Source organism: Gallus gallus, chromosome 2 (assembly GCF_016699485.2).
Source record: "Gallus gallus isolate bGalGal1 chromosome 2, bGalGal1.mat.broiler.GRCg7b, whole genome shotgun sequence".
NCBI lineage: Eukaryota > Metazoa > Chordata > Aves > Galliformes > Phasianidae > Gallus > Gallus gallus.
Genome location: NC_052533.1, coordinates 146283222 through 146298010, shown reverse-complemented (window position 1 = coordinate 146298010; position 14789 = coordinate 146283222). Strand labels below are relative to the sequence as shown.

At 42.1% G+C, this 14789-nt stretch overlaps 1 protein-coding gene across 15 annotated transcripts in view; it reads left to right on the top strand.

Moving 5' to 3' along the window:
• TSNARE1 (t-SNARE domain containing 1) overlaps positions 1-14789 on the top strand; it is a 483485-nt gene that overhangs the window by 13749 nt on the left and 454947 nt on the right. For 12 of the 15 annotated variants that reach the window (XR_005856948.2, XR_005856943.2, XR_003074075.3 and 9 more), the window contains exon 2: positions 5774-5870. The exons of 1 other annotated variant lie outside the window; for it this stretch is intronic. The gene's annotated coding sequence lies outside the window, so the exon portion shown is untranslated. Of the gene's footprint in view, positions 1-5773; positions 5871-14167; positions 14439-14789 lie in introns of those variants that run through there. 2 more of the 15 variants (XM_025148189.2, XM_040694992.1) reach the window with 2 other exon arrangements.

Here is a 14789-nt window from a genome sequence, read left to right as displayed (position 1 = left end):
CATTTGATAAAATAGCTGAGTGTTCTAAGGCATTACAAGAAAACATAGAAATTTAGAAAGTAGTGATCTGTAAAGAACTCTAATAAATATATAGCTCTGAAGGTCACTGTGTCCTGCTTGCATCTCAACAGTGTTGGGCAAGTAAAAGGCAAAATACATTTCTAGCTTTGTTCATGGGTGTCTTGTGTCTTCTTTGTGTCAGTCCTTTGTTGCATCTTAATGTCATTAAACATGAGCTGGTTTCATCTTCCAGAGCCCTTCATGTGCTGCCTTATACCCAGTTTCATTCTACAATCGTTCATGACTTTTTCTGACATTGGAATGCTCAGTGTCTGTTTATTGTTCCATTGCTCTTCCCTCTTGATACATCACCAGCGAATGTTTGTAGGGATGCCCTTAATTTTCCCCAGATCTCATTGTTTTGCTGAGATACCCATAGGGAACCATGCAGCAGCCTGTTGTATTGCCGCTTCTGTTGGTCTTGCTAAGCAAGATTACCTCCGATACTTCCCTTCCAATCTACGTGCAACTCTTTCTGCATTCAGTCTCCTAGTTTTAGACCTTTAAGGCAGAAATTGTCTTACTCTGTGTTTATGTACCATATAATGTGATCCTGAAGTGATGCAGTTGACAATATCTTTCAAGAAGTTTGTAGTGATAAACACTTTGGGAATGTTGTCCTTTTTCTATATATGGCAGAGGAGTTGCAACTAGATCATAGAATCATAGAATTCCAGAATCATCAGTGTTGGAAAAAACCTCCAAGATCATCCATTCCAACCATCCACCAATATTTCCTACTAAACCATGTCCCTCAGGACAACATCTAAATGTTTCTTGAATGCCTTCAGGATTGGTGGCTCCACCACATCCCTGGGCAGCCTGTTCCAGCACCTGACCACTCTTGGAGAAGAAATATTTCCCAACATCCAACCTTAGTCTCCCCTGGTGCAACTTGAGGCCATTCCCTCTAGTCTTATCGCCAGTTACATGGAAGAAGAGGCTGACTCCCACCTCACCACAACCTTCCTTCAGACAGTTGTAGATAGTGATGCGGTCTCCCCTGAACTTCCTCTTCTCCAGGCAAAATAATACCAATTCCCTCAGCCATTCCTCACAAGACTTGTGCTTCAGACACCTCACCAGTTTTGTAGCACTTCTCTGAACACGCTCCAGGGCCTCGATGTCTTTCTTGTAGTGAGGGGCCAAAACTGAACACAGTACTTGATGACCAGCCTCATTAGGGCTGAGTACAGAGGGACGATCGCTTCCCTGCTCCTGCTGGCATCTCTACTTCTGGTACAAGCCAGGATGCCATTGGCCTTCTTGGCCACCTGGGCACACTGCTGACTCATGCTCAGCCAGCCATCATCTAACACCCCCAGATCTTTTCACATAGACTTCGAGCCACTGCTCCAACAGTTGCGTTGCCTGGGATTGTTGTGGCCGAAGTGCAGGACTTGGCATCTGATCTTGTTGAAATTCATCCCATTGGCCTCAGCTCATTGATCCCGCCTGTCCAGATCCCTCTGTATGGCCTTCCTACCACCAGTCAGATCGATACTTCCTGCCAACTTGGTGTCATCTGTAAACTTACTGAGAATACACTCTATGTCCTCATACAAATAAATGAAGATATCAAACAGGGCAGGCCCCAGTACTGACCCCCGGTAATGCCACTTATGGGCAGTCACCAGCTTTATTTTACTCCATCTTTCGATGATCTTTAAGGTCCCCTCCAACCTAAGCCATTCTATGATTCTATGTTAATTGTTTTTTGGCTATGAAAAGAAGTTAAGCTGTCATAGCGTGGTAGCATTTGAAAATCTCACAAATGGTAAAAATGATATGTATTTATTTATTTATTATGTCCTTTCTCTGACTTCCTTAGTATTTGTTATATCAGGTGCTCAGTGAGGGGAAATTGAAATCATGAACTGTGATCTTGCTGGGTAGGAAACATTTTTGTAAAGCTGTGCATTTAGTCTAATTCTGTCTGCCATACAATGTGCTGAGGATTTGTGATCTTAAGCAGACATTTGACAGGTCTTAACTAGTTATGCTGTGGCTTGTCAATCAAAATTATACGCCTACCTCACTCCTTCCTACTTTCTCTCTTTTCCAGGTTTTTTATTTAGGTTGGTCATTAAAATTGCTTATAACCATAGAAACAGGGAAAACCCACCCCTTACATTCCAGTTCTTTACCATAGTATTCCTGTACTAACATCATGTGAGTTATATACATGATAGCTTAAAAAAAAAACTCAGGCAGAGTTGTCGTTAATTCCTCCATACAAAAGTGTTGTTCCTCCTGATGCCAACCAAAGCCTGTGTGCCTCTTGTGTTCGTCTGCGGTGCCCAGCCCAACATGAGACCTCCAAGGAGCAAACCTCTAACAAAAGGCACTGGAACATGTTGCCCAGAGAGATGATGGATGCCCTGTCCTTGCAGACATTCAAGGTCAGGCTGGACCAGGCTCTGGTAACCTGATGTACCTGTAGGTATCCCTGTTTGCTGCAGGAGAGCTGGACTATATGACCTATAAGAGTCTTTTCCAACTCAAAAAATTCTATGATTCTATGACAGAAGTCAGAGAAGAAGATGTGGAATATGTAGGATGGGAAGGTGGGAAGATGAGGTAAGGAGAAGACGGATCAATATTCAGCAGAGAAGCCACATACATGATGTAGTACATGCTGATAATTTTCTTCGTTTTCATCCTTCTTTGGCTGTCTGCCCAAAGCAACTTCAAGAGATGGATGTAATTTTGATAGTTCTGTAAAACTGGGCGACCAAGGATAAAAGGCAGTTTTCTGCATGGAAGAGCTTGAATCTCTCTTTGGGAGGATGGGATGTGGCATGGCTTTACTTGTTCTGGACAATTAAAATGTGTACAGTTTTGGGTGTCACAATGTAAGAAGGGCATAAAACTATTGGAGAGCATCCAGTGGAGGGCTATGAAGATGGTTAAGGGTCTGGAGAGCAAGACATATAAGGAGTGGCTGAGGTCCCTTGGTTTGCTCAGCCCAGAGAATATTCTCAGATGGGGGGTTTGAGTTTTGTGTGGTCCTGTATGGAGCTAGGATTTGGACTTAATGATCCTTGTGGGTCCCTTCCAATTCGGGATGTTCTGTGGTTCTATGAAAATTTTAAATTGCTTCTGTAAATAAAATCAGTAAACAAAGCTTGACTCTATGCTATATGAAAGTGATGAAATCTGACGTTAGGAGCTGAGAACATCCTGACTTTTCAGTGCGGGACAAGTAATGCTGTCTTCATGCAGAACAGGATTGCTCCATGCAAAGTTGCTAGAGGCAAGATTTCTGACAATTTTCCTTACTTCAAGTTGCAATAAAATCATGTGAATGTTAAAGTATCTTATAAAAAGGAAGAAGTAATTGATCAGATTAAAATAGATAACTGCAGCTGCCAGCATTGCTGTCTAAAACTTGATCAGTTTGGCACTTTTTATGAATTATGGGAGCATGGTAGCATATGGATGATATGGAGATGTGAGGCAGTGGTACCTCATATTGATGGTTTCTCAGATATGTTACAGGAGAAGATGGATTTATGCAAAGGAATCTGACATCTCTGCAAAGTAGTGCTTCATGGAATCGTAGAATGGCTTGGGTTGGAAGGGACCTCAAAGATCATTCAGTTCCAGCTCCCTGCTGCAGGCAGGGCTGCCAACCACTAAGTCAGGCACTAGATCAGGTTGCCCAGGACCTCATCTGTTCTGGCCTTGAACACCTCCAAGGATGGGGCATCCACAGCCTCTCCTGTGTTGTGATACAGTAATTTCAAAGAGTGAACACTTGCATCCTTGAGAAATTGCAGTATGTCTTGATGTTTGGAAGGTTCCCTGGATGGAGGCGTGGATTATTCCTGAGATAGCTGGATTTGGGAGTTTTATCATTTGTTCTCTTGGAAAGATGATTTTTGACCTTTGGCCAGGGAAATAACAAGGAAGAGGTATTATGTGATGTAGCATGACAAGGTGTTGCTGAGCAACCATCGAAGATTGTAAAGGTCTTACTTATTTACTCTGTCTTCAAAAGCTAGCTCAAGATATTGTATTATATATATATATATGTTATAATTAATAATATAATTAATATATATACATATGTATATAATGCATTGGAGCATCTTCTGTTGGCATTTAAGGGACTTGAAGTAGTTGGTCAAAGAATAGGAAACAGTAATTGTGTGGCTCTTCTAAGAGTAAGGAATCTCAAGGCAGGGAGCTCCTTCAGCATCTTTTCCTGCTGTTTGTGACATCCCATGTGGTTTGACTTTCTCCACTATCCTGTATCAAGGAGGGATTAGAAGGCTCTGATTGGTCTGAAGGCTGAGTCCTACATAGTGGTACTCCAAACTAACCAACCAGCTGCTTATCAGCAGATAAGCTGGTTTACCTGGGGGAATAACTACGCTATAGAGGTAATAATATTTCTGTGTCTTTAAGTTCACATAGAATAAAAGTGCTTCTACCTGAGTTGCCTAAACCCATCACTTCTGAAATAGTTTATAGTGTTACTAGTTTCATCTGTTTAGAAGTATTCTCCTGGTCATGCATTGTCTTTGTATTTTTTCTGTGTTTCACTGTTCAATCAGTCATTTAACCATCCATCCAACATATGGTCTGGTTTTCGGGTGGTCAGGCTCAATTATCCTTATGTGGGTCCCTTCAAATGTGGGATATTCTATGATTCTGTGAACCAATAAGGACAAAACACACTACAGGGTGCATGAAGCTTTTTTTTTTTTTCTTTAAGCATAAAGAATTTCATTGAAATGTGTTAAATTTCTTCTGAATTTGAGACCAAAAAGAAAAAAAAGAAAAAAAAAGAAAAAAATGTGTAGCAATTAGAAGAGCAATCAGATCTTTATGGATGCTGTTATAAAATACCAGCTGTGTATTTGTTTATGTGGATGCATTATCCCTGTCTCTTGCTCTGTACACATGGACGTGCATGTAGAGTCAGTCTTACATGCGTTATCTTCCCAAAAGTAATAATTTTTCCTCTAAAGTGAGTGTTTATAAAAGATTTTTCAGTTTTCCGCTTTGTAACAGATTATTTGGCATGCATGAGACCTCTGTACAGCTTTCTGTTCTTCTATCTTGGTGTGAGTTTTGTTTCTCAGTGCTGAGACCTCTTCTACTGCTGGTTCCTGCTGTTTGTTCCAGCTGGGATGGCAGTTCAGCAATCCCATTAGCTGCATGGCCTTTTCTTTTTGTAATGTAAAATATAGGTGAAATGCCCATGTATCCTGTGTAACAGCTGAAGATAGAATATGAGGTATGAGATCACTAAGCATGGAAGCAACATTATTTGTGGAACGTGGTTTCATGGGTATGGTGGTAATGGTTGGAGTAGATATTCTTAAAGGTCCTTTCCAGTCTTAATGATTCTGTGATTATGTGAAGTCACAAACTGCAGAATGTTTCCAGCTGTATCTCACTAGACATCATGGCACTCTGAAACTGTGGTGAAAGAGTGGTTGTGGTTTTTTTCCCCCCTGTTTTTCTTTTTTAATATTCATGCTACATTGTTGTCAGAAAGATTGTGCAAACCAAAATGTAATCTTTCAAAAGTTCTTGTTGTTTAACAAATTCAGGGGCTCTGTGGAAGCCCCGAAGCAGAGTTTGAATCTAAAACCCTTGGTCTTGGGAATATTTGACTTCATACTGGGGTAAATGGAGCAGATAGAAGCCTATATGTGTTTTTTCTTCTGATTTTCACTTCTTCCTTTTCCCTATACAGAGAAGCCACTGAGGCAACCAGCTTTTGGTCTGTTGTGCTGCTGCTGCTGCCTTGTGCCAAACCGGTGGCTCCACATCACAAGGGGATAGAAGCGTGGGTGAGTTATCTGTTGTTTTCTTCGAGTGACAATCTTTGCTGTTTCAGGTGGTTTGGTTTGGTTGTTTTCCTCCATATCTCCTGAACTCGTTGGCAGTGGTGCTGTTTTTTGTTGACCCAGACTCTGGAATGGGTTAGAGTAGTGGGCTCAGGAGGTGTTCACTTCTGGATGTCATCTTATGCTTCTGGAATAAACACACTGATTTGATTGGTTGATATTGGAGAGAAAAAAAAAAATCTCCATCCAGTTTCTTCCCTCCCTTCTTGGCTGATCATCTCTGACTTGGCTGCTTCATTAAGCTCTGGGATGGCGCTCATCACGCATTCACTGACTTTGAGTTGGCTTTCTGGCCAAAGCGAGTGCTAATAGATGCTCACTGCTAGGAACAGATGGGCAGTGAGAGTTTCATTTTTCAGGACGTAACAGGCTGTATTTGTAAAACCTTTAGAGTTTTTAGCAGCAGAAGTAGTTTCCTTAAACTACATCTGTTTTTCCCACCTGGAATACCGTTGTGGTAATTTGTATCATGGCTAGAACAGTTATTTCACCTACTTGAGCTTAATAGTAGGGCATCAATCTTTTCTTGGGAGTTTTTGGTGTGTGTGTCAGTTCCTCCTCCATAAAACATTTTAGAAATGAGGGAAAATATAAAGAAGGTTTTTACAGATTTTTTTTCTGAATCACTTGGATAATTTGCACTTAATTCTTCCTCTGGAAATCATGATCTTTGCAACAAATCTCTGTAATGAGGATTTTCTTTCTTTACTTCTGTTTTCCATAGCATGGGGAGAATTGGCTTGTTCCAGCCCCATTTCATATTCAGCTTTGTAATGTTGAGTAAACAGTATGGAAAAGTGTGCCTATTAGTGTCCTGAGTAATCACCAAAAACGTAGTGAATGCAAGGTTAATGAGATTAACTGCGAAGAGGAACATAGGCATTTGAGGGCTCCTCTGTGCAATGCTGTAGCCAGTGGCAGCCTGGTTTCCCTTGGTGAGCTCAGCATGGGTGTAGATGCTGTACTGATTTTTGCTGCTTTTCCCTATACAATGCTTAATGAGTTCCTACTGCTGACATTTTCTTTTAGATACCATACGATATTATTAAATCCCACCCCTTGCAAGAGGGTTTGAGCACTGCTTTTTGTATTATTTTTCTCTGTTTATGTTTCTAGCAGTGGGACTTGGTGAGTAGTCTGAGTACCTCTTGCTGTTCCTCCACTGTCTTCCCCAAGGCATGTGGTATCCTCCTCCACGTCTCCTCGAGGCTGCAGGAGGAATTGGATGATCACAAGCTATCCATTCCAGCCTCATCCATTCTGTGATTCTGTGCTACCACAGCAGTATCATATTCAGAAATGCATTCAGATTTCTCTCTTCTTATCAAGTCAAGATGGAGCTTAGGATATCATTTGCCCTTTGCCTTTCTGCTTCCAGAAGGATGACCTTTACATACTCTCCATCAAACCTCACAGGGAGATGAAGACCCATTGCCAAGAAAAACCATGCCTTTCTTCTACTGCATTTTCTCTTGGTTCCTTTCCCTTTTCCAGCCCTTTGGCTTAGTGGGTTTTCTGAATACGTCTATCTGCCTCTCTCATCTTCTGGCAACTAACAGCATGGTCTAAATGTCAGTGCCTCAGAACAGTTTATTTGCATTTTCTCCACCCAAAACTGCATATGCGCGGTTGACTTGAAGCTCTAGGCACCAACTCCCCTTACTGGACAGTGGACAAACTGCAGCATGTTTTTTTTTTTTTTTAATTTCAAATAGAAGTCCCTTACTGAGAAACCTATTTTGTTTACTCAAGATAAACTGTGTGCTTCTGACCTTAGCATTTCCGTTTATTTTTTTTCCCAATGGTTCTGATTAAACTGTGAACCTTCAACTTAAGCAATTCACACTGAATATTGGCAATGTGTGTTGTCCAGATGAATTACTCACCTTGTAGCTTTTGAATTTGCGTTCTATTTTTTTTTTTTTAATACTGCAATATTTTTTTTCCAATTTCAACTGAGTAGAGCAGTGGTTTCTCTTTCCTACCAGCTGTCCTGCACTTCGGTGTGATGAAGATTATTGTAGGTTATCACAGCTTTGCCCAGTGCTGAGATTTCCTTTTCAGAGCACATTGCTGGAAGTCAGCCTGATGACTTGACATTGCCTGAGTAAAGTGGAAGAATGCTCAAGCACTCCACTTTGGGAGTAAGGAGAGATAATTCCTCAAAACTGCTGTCCAGTGACTTGGTCTTGGAGAGGTCTTCTGTGTTGATCATGGCATGATGGTATAATGCTTTGCTGCTCTCTCACCTGCAGTACTACGTCCAGAAGTGGAGCCCTCAGTACAGGAGAGACATGGACCTTTTGAAGCATGTCCAGAGGAGGGGTCACAGAAGTGATCCAAGGGATGGAACACCTCCCCTCTGAGGACGGGCTGAGAGAACTGGTGCTCTTCAGCCTGGAGAAAAGAAGTCTCCAGGGAGACCTGAGAGTGGCCTTTCAGTATCTAAAGTGGAGCTATAAGAAGGGGACAGATTCTTTAAGCAGGGTCTGTTATGATAAGACAAGGGGAAACAGTTTCAAACGAAGAGAGGAGAGATTTAGACAGGATATAAATAAAATGTCTTTTTCAGTGAGGTTGATGAGGCCCTGGAACAGGTTGCCCAGAGAGGTTGTGAATGCTTCATCCCTGGAGGTGTTCAAGATCAGGCTGGATGGGGCTCTGAGCACCCTGGTGTAGCTGTAGATGTCTCTGTTCATTGCAGGGGAGTTAGATTAGATGGTCTTTAAGGATCCCTTCCAACTTGAACGATTCTTTGATCCTATGAAATATTTCTGATGGGAATGGTTCCATGCCTTGCAAGGAATCATATGGAGCAATACTAGGAAGCAGAAAGTAGGTCTTCAGATTGCTTGGTGTGATAATCCTTCAACCCTTTCATCCAATTCCCATTAAGCTTGGTAAATAGGGAACCATTTATGCTCAGAGATGCCCTTGCAATGCCAAGACTTATTCCTGTGAGTCATGTTGACGGTCAGCATGCAGAGGTCTTATGCTGGTGTTCCATGGTTTCACAGTGTTGCAGTGTAATTCCTGATATCAAGATGAGTTTTTCAGAAGGGAAGGAATGTGTTAAAATCACCACAGGTCTTCTTGTAGTTTCTTTTTCAAACCTTTGCAAATAGAAGAGCAGTGAAAACAGCAAATGTGTGTATGCAGAGGAGGGACTCACAGTATTCTTGTGTGAGGGGAAACAGTTAGGCTTGTTGTGGCGTGTTAGTAATATTTGTATTTGAGCACTCAAAACTTTGAAAGTTTGAAAGGCTTCAGAAAAGTATTTGATTTCTTCTTAAATGGATGGTTAAACCTTTTCTTCATGTTTTACTTTGTGAATCTTTAAACAGCTATGCTCATCTCCTATGGAAATCATATTAAAAGCTATTTATTTATTTATTTTGGAGAGCGCTTATCTTCGCCTGTTTTATGCAAAATCATTTCAATTGATCTTTCAGACGATTGAGAAGAGGGTGGAGAAGCAAATCTTACAATTCTTTCTGGTTTTGCCTCAAAATAAGAGCCACTTTGTTAAGATTTATGTATCTAAGCACAGTTTGTGCACGCAGTGCAGCTGTGGTTTATCTGCGTACTGCAGCAGGCTGATGGAAAGAAACGCCTTCATCAATGGTATGAGCTGGTTCGGGGGAACTCCCCAACTGGTCCCGTGATAAATGTAGCGCCAATTTCTTGCCACCCTCTTCATAATTGCTGTTGTATCTTGTTATGTTTGTGATTTTTTTTTTCTAATTTAATCTACTGGAGGGTTAAAAACTAAATGATGCAAATCCATTTCTTGCTGTGCTATACTGAATCAGAATAACACCCCATTAAACTAAGATTCTTTTCATTTTCCAGCAATAGGATGCTTTGGAGGCAGGTGCTGAGCATGCCTTGTCTCTCTTCCTCCCAGATACACAATACTACATTACAGAGTTTGTGCAAACCTGGCAATTCAATACAGATTGCCTGAATTGCTGAGAACTGCTACAGCATCAGCACATCCCTCTTGTCTGTTTAATATGAAGCAAATTGAGCAATTTGATGTTGTGTTACACTTAATACCTTCTAGGTTTGGGGTCTGAGGTTCTTTAGTCTGTACCTGCTTGGTGAGTCAGGAATGTTATGGATTGGAATCACCTTTCTTTGGCTCTGACAGAGTCACATGTCAACTAAAATATAGTGTATATCACATCTTGTTCACTGTTAGAATCATAGAATCATTAAGGTTGGAAAAGACCTCTGTGATCATCTAGTCCAGCCATCCACCTACCTATTTGTGACCACTTTTAGACAAAAGGTGGGTTATGTGCATGGTTTTTCTTTCAGTGCATGCAATTTCTGGCAGTATCTGGACTTGGCACAGCAATGGTCTGTAAGAGTCAGCTGAGAGACTGTGCCTGGAAGCTGTCCCCAAAATAATGAGCCGTACTCCTCATGGTGAGGTGAAGCAAGAACCTGATGGAGATAGATGTATGGCAGCATGCTGTAGGAATGATGGAGAAGAGACTAAACACTAATATCTGATTGGAAAGCTCTTACTTGCACGTAGAATGAGTAGAGCTGTACAAATATATGTCCTCCTATTGAAGGTCTAGCCGGTAGCCACTGAGTGTAAGCTGTAGGATATAAGATACTGCAAGGTAGAAGCTGTGCAATCTCTGGAAAAGAAAGGTGGTTCCCAGCTTGGGTAGCTTGAATTTAATTTGTGCATTGATGAATTCACGCTGTTAGAAGGGTGGAAGCAAAGGCCAAATGGAGTCTTTCTGAGGAGTAGGTCCACAGGAAGTCTTGTGTTTCAGAAGGGTGGCTTTAGGGAGTCTGTAGCCTGGCAAGACTGCAGAGATATGTACTGCAAGGTTGTTGGCAGTGTCCTGTGCTGGTGAATTTCTCTGTGCAATTAAGTTAAAATATTTGGAAGAGATTAAACTTTTTAGTTGTGTGAATGCTGAAAGTAAGCGGAAACCCTTTACTGAAATAGCTTTCAATAGCATTTGTTTGAAATACGCTGCATGACATACCTTGAGTGCATTTTTAATGTATTTTTAAATCTCTCTCTTTTTTAATATTGAGTTTGATTTGAATATGGGAGGTCTGTGGCTTCCATTGTGAGAATTAACAAAAGCCTGAAAGCCAAGAGGCCAACAGTGCATCATTCCAAACCACTTCATGGAAGGTGATGGAGTCATTGTTGTGTCCTCGTGTGTTAGCCAGTTCAGTAAACTTGGTATTGCTGCTGTTTGGAAAGTAAAATGGGATACAGAGTGAATTACATGTTTGTAAAAGGCATTTAAAGCTGCAGCTACAGTAGCAGGTTTGCATCTTGGCATTGGAAACAGCTGAGATTGAAATGGGATGGGAAGCAGCTGTGAGGCTGCAGCACGTGTCCTAGAGGTACGCATGGCCACACATTTGCATGTGTGGTGAAGCTGAGAGCTGGCCACAGATGTTGCAGAAACAAGAGGAAAAAAAAATTACAGAAAAACCCCAAACACCAAAAAGCCCTCATGTTTCCCAGCATCATAAAAATGGTTGTAAAAAACCTTTTTTCTCAACTGTGATGCATAAATAACGCATGAGATGCACAAGGGCTTTATCCCAGTGGGACAATAGTAGTTTCTCCGGGATGTCTTGCTCTTGTGACTTGTCCATGCGGAGCTAGAATGGCCAGGTAACGTCCTCTTCAAGCCAGATGACCACTTTGTAAAGGTGCTGGGTTATATATCAGGGTTGTTCTGGTCACCTGGAAGAGCTTGGAGCATCCCAACCCCGATAGTGGACCCACAGCACTATCCTGGTGGGAGCAGGACGTTGAACTGTCATGGTTACTGACACTGAACAGTTAATGTGGAGTCATTATTAATTTAATTTGGTGTTTAGTCATGGTTCTGCTGGGAAACAGCAAAGGTTTTGGTGTGTATCTGGGACGCACTACTGCGCTGCAGGTCAGTATGAATCAGTTCATCCCTCCTATGGATGTGTGGGGCCTCAGCAAGAGGTTTGATTTCAGTTTGATTCTCTGTCTGTCCCTTTTCTGCTGGCTGGGCTTGGTGCTGCTCTTGCCACCTTCTCTTCAGAAATCTCTCTCAGCTCAGCTTGCTTTTTTTAGCAACATGCTTTCATCATTTATTATACTAAAGGCGCTCCTGCAATGGAGGAGGTTTTGGCTGTTATTTTTAACTGAATGTTTCATTGATCTGATTTACAGCATGAGCTGCTGGCTGCTGTATTAGAGGGAGAGTGGAGAGCCAAGCGTGGTGTGGGGCAGGGAAGGAGCAGTGTGGGAAGGTCCTAACTTACCTCCCTTGTCAAAGCTAATGCATCCTGGAGCTGCAACCCGAAGATGTCGTTTCATGTCACTTTAAGCCAGTATAAGTCAAGATTTCTTTCTTTCTTTCTTTCTTTTTTCTTTTTTTTTTTTGGTAATTTTTATTTTTTATTTTTTAATGCTTCCCTTGCCTTCACCCTCTATTAATTGCCAGTTTTGGCATCCATGTGTCTGTGTGGTGAGCCAATTCCATATTCTGATTCATTCAAAACGAAACTCTACCAATAAAAAAAAAAAAAGCACTTGGTGTTTGGCTAGATGAGATGAAGAAGGATTTTAGTATCTGGAGGGGGGCTATAAGAAAAATGGGGGCAGACTTTTTAGCAGGGCCTGTTGTGATAGAAGAAAGGGAAATGGTTTCATATTAAAAGAAGGGAGATTTAGATTGGATATGACGGTAAGAAATTTTTTACGCTAAGGGTGGTGAGGCACTGGCACAGGTTGCCCAGAGAGGTGGTGGATGCCCCAACCACCATTCAAGGTCAGACCAGATGGGGCTCTGAGCTCCCTGATCTACCTGTAGGTGTCCCTGTTTATCGCAGGGGAGTTGGACTAGATGGCCTTTAAGGGTCCCTTTCCAACTGAAAGGATTCTGTGATCCTAAGATTTTTAACTCTGTGGGTTTGATTAATCTTGCCTGCATCCATAGCTGAAGAGAAAGCGTGAGCCATCAGAGCGTGGAATGACCTTGGTTGGTATGATGGGACCTTGTTTGGCATGTGGTACCAAAGATAAATTCTTCTGGGCAGTGCCATTGTCCATGGTGTAGAGAGTGGAGTGTCCATTATTGATGCTTTGGCATACTGTGAGTGCAAACCAGAACTAGGAGTACCTGAAACCTTTAATGACATATCAGCATGTTCAGCTTGGTTCTGACCAAGTGCATGAATAAAAGGAGAAGCCTGAGGAATGGGTTATTTTTCTACTTGGTGAACCAGAAAATTAAATACAAACACAGCGTGTGGGTCCAGGGTATGAAAGTGAGAACAAATGAGCACTGTTAGGTTGTTTTCAGAAGTGGAATTTATCTTTTGATAGTCTGAAGTCTCTCACTTCCTTTAAGGCTTTCTCCTGTTGGTGACTTTATGCTTTTTCCACTTTAGTAGGTTGGCTGAGTTAATCACATCAGAGAGAAGAGTACAGATCACTGATCTGGGCTTTTCTCCTCCACCCAACCATCAGTGAACTTGTTCACGAAGCACATAAGAGCTTAATATCTCAATGTCCACAAGGAAAACAGAAGAAATTCAGCAATTACCTATTTTTTGCAGGATCATTCAGTTGAACGGTTAGTGCATCCAGTAAACCAGTCAGTAAGTGTATAGGTCTAGATTATTCATCTCTGCTGCTTGCTGCTTGTCTGGTACTTGGGAGGATACTTTGGAGAGGGATTTGAGAAGTGGATGGGAATGGAAGCCGTAGTGGCAAAGCATCCATGGATATATGTTGTTATAGAACAAGAGAGTGGAGTCATTGTGGAAGAGGGAGTTTTGTAAGAGATAAGAGCAAGGATCTTGGAGTCACAGCATATCCTGAGTTAGAGGTGACCTATAAGGATCACTGAGACCAATTCCTGGCTCCACACAGGACTAACCAATATCCAAACCCTATGTCCGAGAGTGTTATCCAAATGCTCATGAGCTCCAGCAGCTTGAGGCCATGCCAGTGCTGTGGGGTGCCTGCTCCATGCCCACCACCTTCTGGTGAGGAGCCTTTTCATAACACCCAGCCTGACCTTCTCCTGTCACAGTTCCATGCTGTGTCACCTCAGTGTATCCTTTGTCCTCCCCTGGACCCTTAACCAAGGAAATTATAGTCCCAGAGAACCCAAGTATGCAGAGTAGCACCTCTGTGAGGTCATGGTAACTGTCATAAAATCATGGAATAGGTTAGGTTGGAGGGACCTCAAAGATCATCTAGTTCAAGCTCTCCTGTTGTGGGCAGAGTTGCCAGCCACTAGATCAGGCTGCCCAGGGATGTTGGATTGGTGACTGTTTGGTGGTAAGACTGTGTATGTTGGTGATCCACATTGGAAAATAGAGACTCAGCCTGCCCTCAGCATGTTTCTCTCAGCTGGACTTTGAGCTGACAAGGAAAGCAGTGAAGACATTGAGGAGTGACACGGTGCTGTCCCTTGGTTGTCTGTTGATGATGTGCAGTGTAGACCTCCATTCTTCCAACAAGAGCACGTAAGAATTTCTTATTTACTTGAGAAACTGTGTTGTCATCAGATTTTAGCATTCAGAGGGAAAGGAGTGAGCTCTTCACTTTATCTCCTGTAGCATTTACAAAAAGGCTGAGAGCTTAACCCAGCCAGCTCAGGGAAGCGATCATCTCTACTCTTTGAAGGAGGATCCTGGCTGCTGACACTTCTACATTAAAAGGAGTGAGTCAGTTGGGAGAAAGGCGATGACTCAAACCTGTTTCTCTGTCATTGTATGCATGGCTTTGGTGAGGAGATGTCACAACAGGTGCTACTACGGATGGCACCAATGCAAGTCTCAGATGCTTCATCTCAGGATCTTGTGAGCCTCTGAAGA